The following is a 14,592-nucleotide window of genomic DNA, read 5'->3' on the forward strand; positions in this document are numbered from 1 at the left end:
GAGAGGGAGAAGAGGAGCACTGGGAAAGGAAAGAAAAGGGGGGAATGGCACAGCTGGGGCTAGAGAGATGGCTTAGCAGTTAGGAGCACTGACTGCTTGTCCAGAGGTCCTGAGTTCAATTCCCAGCAGCCACATGGTGGCTCACAACCATGTGTAATGGCATCTGATGCCATCTTCTGGTTTGTCTGAAAGCAGTGATTAAAAAAAATGATTCTTAAAAAAATAACACAGCTTTGCCATGTATTGACAACATAAAACTTCAGTACGTATATTAAGATTCATTTTTAATTTCTTATGAGAATCATAAAAACGAATGGGTGAACCTGAACGCCCACTTTCCCTTAAATGCTCTGAATCTCCATCTACTTCTGTCACCATAACTGGGGTACTCAGAGGCAGATCCAAGGTGGGTAGGCACAGGACAATCTCAGGCCTGGGCTGCATGGACCTTCATGCCAAAGGCCAGCTTTGACATCACAAGGTAAACTGAGGCAGGGCATAGAGTCTGGGATTGACTGAGGCCAGTGAAATGCTCCCGGTGGGGGTGGGAAGGGTCAGTGAAAATCTTGGGGGCCATTGAAAAATTCTTTGTGGCTGGTGAATAAAAACAATAATAATAATAAAAAGAATAGAAAAGTGGGGAAATACACACACACACACACACACACACACACACACACTGGGTGGATGAAGCAAGCTTCAATAAGCTCCAATGTTATACATATACATACATACATACATACATACATACATACATACATACACACTCATTCAAATTCACACATTGGGTGGCGAGAGCAAAGCTCCCACCACTTTTCTTGCACACATACAAGCATGTGGTAGATGATGCAAAGCTCTCATGAGCAAGCTGCAACAACTTTATGTTTAATCCCACAGTATATATACATATACAGTTCATATATACATATATATATACACATATATAATACATACACATACATGAATATATATATGTGTATATATGTATCCCAGAAAAATCTTTCAAGCAGCATAGAAATCACAATGTGATTACATTTTATTTTTCTTCTAGTGAATGATTACAATGAATTTACATAAGAAAAAACGTGTTCCCCAATACCCTCACTTGAATAAACATTTTACATAATACAATTGAAAAAAACCAAATTATTCTCAAGAACACACGCAAGCAAGGTAATTTTCTCGTCAGGTTCTTACTGGCAGGCTACAATTGTGGTTATAAAGAAAGGATCAGTTATTTTATTATTTATCTTAAAAACTAATCTATAAAAATCTTAAAAGAATCAGAAATCTTAACTTTTATATAAAAATTTGTCACTTTTATTTTAAATCCTCAGCTTGCATATCTACTAATTAAAATCTTTATTAAATCATATCAGGAAGCCAAGGGCAAAATGGGTACAAGAAATTAATCATCACCTTGATCACCAGCCCAGCTTTAGCAAGAGAGGCACATCAGGAAGTGCCAGTCAGATTGCCGTTGCTCTTGTCCCCAGCCTTAAAAAAACTTAACTAAACAGCAAATGCTTCTATAAACATCTCTGTACCTAGTGTGCAGTAACAAAGATATCCTACATCCTCCCAGAAATGTGGTTTCTGATGTCAAAAGTAAATAGATGAACACGACCTATGGGGAACACTCAAAAACAATGACATCAATTTAAAATGAAGCAGTCAATGGGTACAAATATCAACAAGAAATCACTTCAGAACAGGTTGAGTAAAGCTGAAACCCACGGAACGGATGTTTAGAGAATGTTGGATTTACTCCCGGACAGAGCATGCTATGTAAAATGAGCCTCTCTTTTGGCTCAGTTCAGAATTATTAACAATTCTTCCTCCAAAGAGTTATCCACAGACTTCTAAGACTCCCAAATCCATCTTTGCTATTTGGAATCAGGTGTTCTCATATCCTGAGAGGTGAGGAAAACTGGAGATCCTGCTTCTACTGCAAACCTATGTATCTAAAAGGCCTTACTTGCAGGGCATCTGTTCCAAACCACAACACTTAGGCCTGTGGTTCCTGAGGTCACAGATTAGCCACAGGTGTGGGATCACAGGGCACTTAAGATGCCCTTAAACCAATTTTGACTGGGTAGTGCCTTGAGAAAATAAAATAAAATATTTTATCTGCACCAGGAAGTAGATTGGGGTGGGATGAGTTCTCCACAGAAATAAGTCCTCTTATTTAGCTCACTTCCTAAATGAAATATCAAATGGTTTAAAAGTTATCCCAGAAAGGAGAACAAAGAAAAGGCAGACAAGAGATTTTCTTCCTTTTCCCCTAGTAATCAGTGAGAACATTCTTCCTTCTGGTTTTAGTGAAAACAAGACCCTTTGCTGTGAAAAACCCAGATGTATTTTCTTCTGTATACAAAGTATGAGTGCAAGTCATGTGTTAATCAGAAATTGGGGGCAAGGAACCCCACAGATCATCTTTTTTGCCAGAATTGAGAACAGTCCCTTCATTATTTCCCTCCTTTGCTCCCTGAGGAGAAGGAACTTGTTTAAATGACTCTCAGTCTCAGGTATGTCTTCCAGTGCCCAGTGTGCAGCTAGTGTTCCACACAGACTCAAATTCTGGTTCCTCTCCTTTTTTGCCACTGGCATGAGTTAAGAGAAACATTGGCAAGGTTAGAATTTTACAGTTCTGTGGGGAATCATGCCTTGGTTAAGAAAAATAAAAAGGAGGGCAATATATTAGTGGGTAGATTATGGTTAAGTTTAAAGAACAAAAGTTGGGCAATAATTCATACTCCAGGTAATAATAACATGAAATGGTATCCACAAGAAAATGGGTGCTTGGGGCACAGTGAAATGCTGCCAGGACTTGTAGCCTTTGTGGACTACGAGGGTGACCTTGATGGTTACACAGACTGCAGTCAAGAGTAGCTGATACATGTTCATTGCTCTTGTAGACATACAACTTGTGACATCCTGGAAAAAGTTTCCCTTCTTAACTCTACCCACATTTCACAAAATTTTCTTGATAAGCTACTCCTGTACTCACACAAAGGTCCTTGCACCCACAGAGCTCTAGGAAATCCAATAATGTCAATCACCTGGAACTGTTCTTTGAAAGGAAAGGACATACATCCTGTTTTTTACAGAAAGCTGGGAGTGGAGGTGATAGACAGTCCATGATCTGAGTTATATGTTGGTCCATGCCATCTCTAGCTTCTACAACCAGGATCAGAGATACCTAGTAGTCTAAATGACCCATATATTATCTGTATAGCCAGAGGCTCCCCCAAGTTCCCACAAACAAGAGTAGAGATGGCTAATAGCCCAAATGACCTCTCTTTGTATGACTAAGACCAGGTCAGATCCTTCTCTAGGCCCTTAAAGTAGTACAGGTTGACTATTTCTAGAACACATCTTGTTGGAAGAAAGAACATGCAGCCTGAGTTAAGTTTTGATGTAATTATCCTTCTTTGTGCATCAGAGATTGTATTACACAAGGCAAAAAAAATTCCCAAATTATACTTGGTTTAAATTTGTTGGGAATAAACTATATGATATGTATGTTTGAGTTTAAAAGTCTCAATCAAGATTAATGAAGTCAGTTAGAACCAAATTTCCATTCTTCTTCACAATTTGCTTCCCTACCTGATACCTACAAACACACCCTCAGTGCCAGCCTCAAATGTGACCCACACCTAACCCTAGGTACAATGTCCTTGTGAAGTGCTACAATAAAATTCATATGCTCTTGGAAAACAATCACCATTCTCTTGCAATACTTCACTGTCAGGTGCATTGGTATAAAAATGTTTTTGCTCTTGCAAATACACTGCTATTTCCACTGTGTTTTGTAACCAACATGCTCTACCTAGGAACATACACACAGCTGTTTTAATGGAAGCAACTTCAGAGTTGTAGAAGTGAAACCATGCATGTTGTCATAAGCGGTGCATAGTTTCCACTACAGTAGAAATACAATAACTTTTGCAAACACTCCCCTGGGTGGAACTTTAGTCAATTTGTACAGATTTTCTAAATATGATACTGTGTATTATTAAACTATCATATTTCTTGCCAGGTTCTTCCATTCTTTTCTTGTTCTCAGTCCTAAGCATAACTCTAAGACTGACAGAAACCCTAATCCCAACCTAACATTAAACTTCAGCACCACAATAATAAACATATTTTCTTTGCTTGCTTGGAAAGCAATCATCACATCTCTTATAGTACTTCTTTGGGTCTGTGGAATGTAATATGGATAGCCTGTATTTTTATGGCTAATATCCTCTTATAACTGAGTATATACCATGCTTGTCCTTTTGGGACTGGGTAACTTCACTCAGGATGATATTCTCAAGTTCCATCCTGCAAAATTTATGGTGTCTTTGCTTTTAATAGCTGAATAGTATTCCATTGTATAGATGAACCACATTTTCTTTATCCATTCTTTAGTGGAGGAACATCTAATTTGTTTCCAGTTTCTGGTGCTTATGAATAAAGCTTCTATGAACACAGTTGAGCAAGTGTATTTGTGGGATGTTAGAGCATCTTTTGGGTATATGCCCATGAGTGGGTCTTGAAATAGAACTATGTCCAGTTTTCTGAGAAAACACAAAATTGGTTTCCAAAGTGTTTGTGCAAGTTGGCACTTCCACCAGTAATGAAGGAGTGTTCCTCTTGCTCCACATCCTCACCAGCATGCGCTATATTTCTTGAGTTTTTATCTTAGCCATTTTGATGGGTGTAAGATAGAACCTCATAGTTCTTTCTGATTCGCATTTTCCTGATAAGTAAGAACGTTTAACACTTCTTTAAGTGCTTCTTGGCCATTTGACATTCCTCTGTTGAAAATTCTCTGTTTAGATCTGTACTTCATTTTTTTTTTAATTTGGTTATTTGGTTTCTTGGTGTCTAATATATGAAAATCCATTAATGTAATCCACCATATAAACAAGCTGAAAGAAAAAAAATCATATAATCATCTCATTAGATCCTGAAAAAGTCATTAACAAAATCCAAAACCCCCTTCATGTTAAAAGTGTTAGAGAGATCAGGGATATAAGGTACATACCTAAACGTAATAAAAGTAATATACAGCAAGTCAATAGCCAACATCAAACTAAATGGAGAGAAACTTAAAACAATTGTACAAAATTTAGGGACAAATAAAGCTGCCCACTCTTTTCTTACCTATTCAATATTGTCCTTGAAGTTCTGGGCAGAGCAGTAAGACAACTAATGGATATCAAAGGATACAAACTGGAAAGGAAGAAGTAAAGGCATTGCTATGTGCAGATAATATGATGGTTTAATGAGGGCCTCAAAATTCTAACAGAGAACTTCTACAGCTGATAAATACCTTTAGCAAAGTGGATAAAAATTTAATTCAAAGAAATTAGTAGCCCTCCTTTATACAAATGATAAATGGGCTGAGAAAGAAATTACAATTGCCACAAATAATATAAAATACCTTGGTATAATTCTAACCAAGTAAATAAAAGATTTGTACAGCAGGAACTTCAGGAAATTGAAGAAGATATCAGAAGATGGAAAGATCTCTCATGCTTACCAAAAGTAATCTACAGATTCAATGCAATCCCCATCAAAATTCCAACACAATTTTTATAGACTTTGAAAGAGCAATTGTCAACTTTGTATGGAAAAACAAAAAACCCAGAATAGCCAAAACCATCCTGAACAATAAAAGAACTTCTGGAAGAATCACCAAACCTCAAAGTTCTACTACAGAGCAATAGTCATAAAAAAACCCACATGGTATTGGTACAGAGACAGACATGTTGATCAATGGAATCCAGCTGAAGACCTAGAAATAAAACCACACACCTATGGACACTTGATCTTTTTAATAAAGAAGCCAAAACCATACAATGAAATAAAGCATCTTCAACAAACAGTGCTGGTCTAAATAGATGTCTACATGTAGAAAAATAAAAATAGATTCATATTTATCACGCTGCACAAAACTCAAGTCCAAGTGTATTAAGGATCTCAACATAAAACCAGATAAACTGAATTTAATAGAAAAGAAAGTAGGAAAAACCTTGAACTCATTGGAACAGGGGAAATTTTTCTGAACTGAAAGCATCAATGGCCCAGTTAATCAACGATCAATAAATGGGACCTCATGAAACTGAAAAGCTTCTGTAAGGCAAAGGACAATGTCAATAGGACAAAAGGGCAGCCTACAAATTGGCAAAGTCTCTTTTCCAACCCTACAGATGAAAGAGGGCTAATATACAACATTTACTAGGAACTCAAGAAGATACTGTTCCTTTTAAAACTTGATTTACCTAGGAACATATGGTTAACTGTTTTTTTTCCTAGATTTTTTATTGGATATTTTTATAGGATATTTTTTATTTACATTTCAAATGTCATCCCCTTTCCTGGTTTCCCATCCATAAATCCCCTATCCCATCCTCCCCTTCCTCTTCTTCTATGAGGGTGTTCTCCCACCCATCCACCCACCCCTTCCTGCCTCCTGGCCCTGACATTCCCCCACACTGTGGGGGGAGGTGTTGTCCAGCCTTGGCAGGACCAAGGCCTTTTCCTCCCATTGGTGTCCAGCAAGGCCATCTGGATGCAGCCGGAGCCAGAAAATGGATGGAACTAGAAAATATCATCCTGAGTGAGGTAACCCAATCACAAAACACACACACACACACACACACACACACACACACACACACACACACACACACCACACATACATACACACACACAGTATACACTCACTGATAAGTGGATATTAAACCAAAAACTTGGATTACCCAAGATACAATCCACAGTCCACATGAAGCTCAAGAAGGACAACCAAAATGTAGATGCTTCAGTCCTTCTTAGAAGGGGGAGCAGAAATATTCATAGGAGGAAATACAGAGACAAAGTTTGGAGCAGAGACTGAAGGAAAGGCCATTCAGAGACTGCCCCACCTGGGGATCCAGCCCATACCCATACAGCCACCAAACCCAAACAACATTGCTGATGCCAAGAAGTGCGTGCGGATAGGAGCCTGATATAGCTGTCTCCTGAGAGTCTCTACCAGAGCATGGCAAATATAGAGGCGGACACTTGCAGTCAGCCATTGAACTGAGAATGGGGTCACCAGTGGAGGAGTTAGAGAAAGGATTGAAGGAGCTGAAGAGGTTTGCAACTCCGTAAGAACAACAATACCAACCAACCAGAGCTCCAGGGACTAAACCACCATGCAAAGAATACACATGGACAGACCCATGGCTCCAGCTGCTTAGCTGTTTTTAAGGTAAGCAACTTCAGAGATGTAAAAGTAAAACTCTCTACTCCATTGGAAACAAAGATTTACATTTAACTGCTGTAGAAAAATGATAGCTTCTGCAAATACAGTTCTAAACACTGATATTTTTCCCATGTGTTTTTTTCAGAAGATAACACGGTGTGCTCCTAAACTTACTGATGTCTTTGCTCAGTCCTTTATTGGCTATTCCTAACCCCAACCCTAATCACAACCCTAAGCCTAATGTTCTCAGGCAGTGCTAAAATAATAAACATGTGCTCTGCTCGCTCGGAAAATCTCTCTTACAGTGAGTTTTCTTGTACATCATGGTGAGGTGTATTAGTATAAAAAGTCCTTGTGCTTGTAAAAATACTGCTTATTTCTCTGTGTTTTTAATGCACTTTATTTACGTAGGAATGTACATACAGTTTTTCTGATGCAAGCAACTTCAGAATTGTAGCAGTAAAAACTGTCCACTTAGTCGTAAGCAGCATTTAGTTTTTATGCATTAAAATAAAATGAACTTTACAGATATGCTAATGTATGATGCTCTCAGTGCTTGTGTCTGACATTTTACCTAGACTTTGCTGCCAGATTTTGTGTTCAAATATTTTGCCTATGTTTTTCTCCTAGATTTTCTTTCCTGACCTTTTTGCCCAGACTTTTTACCAATATTTTTTTTTAACAAGGCATTATCTTTACCCCATTTTTTACCCAATATTTTTGCCCCAGTTTTTCTTCTTTCCTTCCAGACTCTTCAAGTAGCCTTGGCTAACAGCTTTTGTACGTGCATATTTCACCTTAATTTTCTCTTACATTTTTTGCCACAGCCTTTGCCCTGGGGTTTTCCCCCAGCATGTTCATAAGGTTTATTCCAGAGTATTATTATGTGCAGACATTTCTCCAGTGCCGTGATCCCTAATTTTGTGCTTATATTTTTTCACTCAAAGTTTTCTCTTTGATTCCCGCCTCCCACAGTTTTGAGGCCCAGTCTCTTCACCTGATCTTTGCTCCCAGACTTTCTGCCAAGGGTTTGCTTCCAGCTTTTGTGGCCAGGTAGTTTCCTAGATTTTTCCCCTGGACTTGTGGCTCGGCCCTTTAGAGCAGTCATCTGCCTGGTGACCTGGCCTTTGTGCTTTGTCACTTTGCACAGCCCTTGCTACCAGCTTTTCCCCAGGGTGTTTTTCCCCCTACATCTTTCTTACACCAAGATTTTGGTTAGACCTTTATGCCTAGGGTTTTCACCAGTCATTTTTCATCTGATGTTTTTTTCAACTAACCTTTTCTTGCTTTGTTTGTTTGTTTTTCTGATAACTTTTGCCTAGATTTTCTGGATCTGCCCTTGTGAGCATGCTTTGCATCTGACATTTTACCAGGCTTTTTCAGCTTTACTTTGCACCTGGCCTTTTCACATTGCCTTTAACATTTTTTTCGCAGTATTTTTGCCTGCATTTCTCTCCTGGGTCTTTGACCTGACTTTTTTCATCGCCATTTTCAAGGAGGGGTTCCATCAGTATTTTCACTAGGGCTTCTTGTTGGATGTGTTGCCCATGCTTTAGTCCTGGCTATTGTGTCCATATGTTTACCTTCAATTTTTCTGCTGAGTCCATAAGTGCATCCACACGTGACAATTGAAAGGCTGTGAGAAAAGTCCAGGCGCAGAGGGCTGGGGGAAAATCCTGTTGAAACTGCAGATTGAAAATACTGGCCAGAAAGGTCAGGCCAAGAGTATAGGGAAGAAAATCTGGGCCAAGAAAGTGGACACAACCGTCGTGATCAAAGTCAAGTTAAAGAGACCAACCAGCACAGAGGCTGTAGGGAAAATGCCCATAAGATGCTGGGTGGTAAAGGCCAAAATAAAAACACAGCAGAGAAGTCAGGCAAAACTGCAGGTGCAAGTGTTTGAAACAAAATGTTCGCAGAAAGGCCTGGCAGAAAAACCGAATTAAAAGAATGTTGGTAAAAATTCTAGATGAAAAGTCAGGGAGAAAATATTAGAATAAAATTTTAGGTAAAATATCTGGCGCACAAATACAGGCACGAAAGCCAGAGCAAAGGCTCCATGAAGTGTCAGGTCACAGAGGACTGATGAAAAATTGTGCTGAAAATGCAGGGCACACATGTTGGCCATGAACATTGGGCTAAAAATCCAAGAAAAAAATCTGGGCAAAATGTATGGGAGTGAAAATTTGGAGGAAATTCTACTCAAAACATGGGCAGAAAGGCAGGGAGGCAAATCATAGTTAAAAAGCCAGCTTAAATATTGGACAAAAGCCCAAGCCAGAAATCCAGGAGAAAAATTCAGGCCAAAAATATGTGCACAAAAGCCGAGAGAAAATATTGGCAGAAGGTATGGGACAAAAACTGGTGGAAAATCCCACTATAAATTCTGAGTGGAAATGTTGAGGGAAAAGTTTGTACAAAGTCCACAAAGAAAAATCTAGATGAAAACTCTGAGGAAATATGATTGGAGAACATCTGAGCAAAGCGACAGTTGGAAAAAACCTAGTGAAAATGCCAGGTGAAAATACAGGACAAAAAGATGGGGTCAAAAAGCCAGAAGAAATTCCATGCAGAAAACGTGGGTCCAAATTCTGAGACTAAAAGCTAGGTGAACATGCTATACACAAAGAGGGGTTATGAACCCCTGTAGCCACGCTGGGTGAAAAGGGCAGGCAAAAAAGCTGGGCCAAAAAATCCTTGCAAAAGATTCAGGCAACCAACATGGGCACAAAAGGCTAGGTGTAAAGACAGGGCGTATAGTAGGTCTACGTAGGTGCTTGTCTTCTCATACTAATTATGCTCCCCCAAAACTTGTCATCTTAAGACGCTGAGGGACTCTGTCCCCAATTAGTTCTGCCCAGAACATTGGGGGCAGGTAGCAAGGAATTCATGCATTTTAATACTGCAGTCCTTCAGCAGAGAAAGCGAAGTCCTGTTTACAAGGAAGTTCCCTGTTTGATTCACATACACTGTAGTTGCTTGCATCAAACAATATCAAGTACATACCTAGGTGAAGCTGGTTTGTAGGGAACACAGTGGAAACATAGTGTTCAGACAGCATCGAGAACTGCGTTATACCAGCAAGAGATGCGCTACAGCAGAAAGTGTGACTGATTGACGAGAATCCAGAGCACTAGAGATGATTGAATCACTGCACTGAGACGATGAGCCAGGGTACAATGTGCATCTTGAATAACCCATTCAGAAATGACTAAAACACCTCACAGTGGTGCAATTACAAAAAAAAAAAATGATTATCTACTGCAGTGAGACCTAAATCTGGTTAGAATGAACTTGTCCACTTTATACCTCGACTCTAAAGTTGCTTGCATCAGAGCAGCAGTACAGAGGCTCCTGAGTAAGTCAGGTGTGTAAAAATACAAAACAAAACAAAATTAGTGACAATGGCAGGTGATTTTACAAGAGGAAGGACCTTATTACACCGGTGCACCGCACAGTGAAATAGTGTAGCAGAAATGCTGAGCGTTTTGCCGGAGAGCAGAGCACCAGAGTTTATTATTGTAATACCGCAAAAGGACACTGCATTTAGGGTTAGGTCTAGGATCAGGTTTAGGGTTAGGGTAAGAACAAAAAAGAAATAGAAGGGCAACCAAGCCAAAAAAAATCTGTAAGTTTAGCAGCACTCCATGTCATCTTTAAAAACATACACAAAAATGAAAAGAACACCACCCAGGTGTGTGTGCGCAAATCCCATTGTACTTCTTGCAGTGAAATCTAAATGCCACTTACAGCAAAGTGGACTATTTTACCTCTACAAATGTGAAGTTGCTTATATCAGAAAGGCTGTGCATACATTCCTATGTAAAACAGGTTTGTTAAAAACACACCGACAATGCCAGTACTTTTATAAAACAAAAAACTAAGTCATACCATTGCATGTTGAAGTAATGTGAGGGAAATGATTTTTTTTTAAAGAAAGTAGCAGAACACACACTTTTAATATTGTAATCCTACAGAAGAACATAAATGTTAGGGGTAGTAGGGTTATGGTTATTGTTAAGGCTAGAGACGAGGTTAAGAACAGAGAGGAAAAGATACCATGGCATAAACCTTTGTAATTTTAGCAGTAACCAGTGGCATCTTCAGAAAACACTAGCACAAGTGACTAAAACACAATAAATTGGTGTTTTCAAAAAACACTGTACTTTTACTATAGTGAGATTTAAATCCTCCTGAAAAGGACATGGACAATATTGCTCCCACAACTCTGATGATGCTTGCAAAAGAACAGCACTACCTATGTTCCTAGGGAAAGCAGATTTATTAAGAACACACTGACAACAGTTGTATGTTACAAAAACAAGAACTTTGTTATACTTATGTACTTTGAAGCTCAGTACACTAAGAGGATTGGTGACTGCATTCCAAGGAAGTAAATCACATGAGTTCATTACTGTAGCAATGCAGAAGATATCGGGGTTAGGTCAAAAGACAGGATGATTAGGACTAGGGTTAAGAACAAGAAAAGAATGGGATAACTGAGCATAAAAACCTGTAAGTTCAGGAACGCTCAATGCTATTTTTAGAAAACATGCACACAACATGCAAAAAGAAAACCCCACTGTACAGCTGTTTTTGCAAAAAGCATTGTAGTTCTGCTGTAGGGAAATCTAAATCCTGTTTATAGCAGAGTGGACAGTTTTACTAATACAACTCTGAGGCTGCTTTCTTCAGAACAGCTGTTCATATGTCCCAGATAAATACATTTTTTTTCAAAAACACAGTAAATATGGCAGTATTTTTAGAAAAGATAGAACTTTTTTATACCAGTGCACCACATCATTCCAACGTACTATAAAGAGGTCCTAATTGTTTTCCAAGAAAGAAGAGTATATGAGGTCACTATTGTAGCACTTCAAAAGTTGGGTTTAGGTTTAGGGTTAGGGTTAGCATTAGAGATAGGGTTTGGGATAGGGTTAAGAACAAGAATGGAATAGGAGCAAATAATGCACCAATCTGTAAGTTTAATAGCACAAAGTGTCATCTTTAGAAAATGCACGTGAAAAAGTAACCACCCAGGACACCTTCAACAGGACAAAACAGAAGCTTACAGAATGGGAAAAGATTTTTACCAACTCCTCATCTGGATAATATCCAAAACATATAAAGAACTCAAGAAACAAGACATCAACCAACCAAATAATCCAATTAAAAATGAAATATAGATCTAATAGAGAATCTCAACAAAGAAATCTCAAATAGCTGAAAACACTTCAAGAAAGGTTCTGCATCCTCAGCCATAAGGGAAATGCAAATCAAAACAACTCTGAGATTCCATCTGTCAAAATGGCTAAGATTAAAAAACACAAGTGACAGCTCCTGCTGCCTAGGACACGAAACAACGAAAACACTTCTCCATTGCTGGAAGGGGTACAAACTTGTAAAGCCACTTTGGGAATAAATATGACAGTTCTCAGAAATTGACAATAATTCTACCTCAAAACCCAGCTAAACTACTTCTAGGCATATACCTAAAGGACACCTCATCCTACCCCGAGGACACTTACTCAACTATGGTCAGAGTAGCTTTATTGATAATAGCCAGAAACTGGAGACAACCTAGATGCCCCTCAACCAAAAAGAAAGTGGATAAAAGAATTGAGGTATACTTACACGATATAGTATCACTCAGTTAAAAAAAAGGAGGCAAATGGATGGGACTAGAAAAAAAAATCATGCTGAATTAGGTAAGCCAGACTCAGAAAGACAAACATGGTTTGCACTTACTTACAAGTGTATATTCGCTGTTAAGTAAGGATAATCAAGATGCAATCCACAGATGCAAAGAGGCTAAATACCAAGGAGGGCTCAAGGTGACTGGAATCTCCCTGGGAAGCAGAAATAGAACAGATGTGCAAACTGACTGAGGTCATGTGGAGATAGAAACAGAAGAGATCAGATACACCGAGAGATGAAGTTAATACTGGGAGAGGCAGCTGGAATTGGAGGCACATTTAGTGGGCAAAATGGAAATTTAGTGCAATGGAAGCTCCTTGGCATCTATAAGGGTGACCCTAGCAAAGACTCCTAGTAATGAGGGGAGGGCAGGAGTATGAGGAGCCTGAACTACATTTCCTGTAACCAGGGAAGGCTTCTTCCAGTGCTGGGATTAGGGTATCAACCCAACCACAACCTTCAGCCTATAATCTGTCCTGCCTGCAAGATGTACTGGAATAATGGTGGTGGCACAGAACATGTGGGAGGGGCAAATCAATGATCACTCCAACTTGAGACCCAGGCTACTAGAGGGAGCCCATACCTGACACTGTCTGGAAGGCCAGAAGCCAGAGGCTATATAACTTAGAGAACAAGGATAGAACTGAGCAGTACTGCCCTTCGCCCTTAAAACACAAGTTAAAGAAATGCTATACTCATAGAACAGATATTAGCCTAGTTGTCATCAGAGAGGTTTCATCCAGCAACTGATGGGAATGGATGCAGAGACACACAGCCAACTATTAGATAGACCTTGTGGAAACCTGAGGAAGAGTAGGGGAAGGCTTGTAGGACCCAAAAGAGTCAAGGATACCATAGAAGAGAGATAGTAGAGTCAACTAAGCAGGTCTCATAGGGACTCGCAGAAACTGAAGGAAGAGTCAGGAAGCCTATCTGGGTGTGAAGTAGGTCTTCTGTGTATATGTTACATAACTACATGTTCATGTGGGAGTCCTATCAATGGGAATGGGGGGTTGTCTCTGACTCTTCATCTGTTCGTGGGACCATTTTTCTCCTACCAGTTTACCCTTCTAGCTTTGATATGAGAGTATGCACTTCATCCTTTTATATCATGTTGTGCCTTGTATGATTGATATACCTGGGAGACCTGTGCTTTTCTGAGGAGAAACAGAGAAGTGGATCTGAGGAAAAAGGAGGTGGGGGAAGAGGGAAAATTGTGGTGGGATATGATATATGAGATAAATAAATAAGTTAGTAACTATACATAGAGGACAAAGTGTAGTAGTTTAATAGAGCAAGAACTTTTAAACCAATGTATCATTGCAAACACAGTAATGGAATGGTGCTTTAATATAAGAATTCAGGCAATAGTTTACTAATGTAGCACTGAGTTATGGTAAATGTTATAACAAGAAGAGAATGGGAGAGGAGAGTATGGGTGTCTGAAACACTAACCACACACAGTATCATCTTTTGAAAACGGACATCCAAGGGATTAGAACATTGCATAATGGCAAATTTGCAAAAGCCAAGATAGTTTTACAAAAGCTAAATCCCAATTACAACATGTGGATGTTTTTGTTATTATATCTCTGAAGTTGTTTATGAAAGAAAAGCAGTGTGCACATTCCATAGTGAATAGGGTTAGTTAAGAC

This window comes from Rattus rattus, chromosome 7 (assembly GCF_011064425.1).
Source record: "Rattus rattus isolate New Zealand chromosome 7, Rrattus_CSIRO_v1, whole genome shotgun sequence".
Lineage (NCBI taxonomy): Eukaryota > Metazoa > Chordata > Mammalia > Rodentia > Muridae > Rattus > Rattus rattus.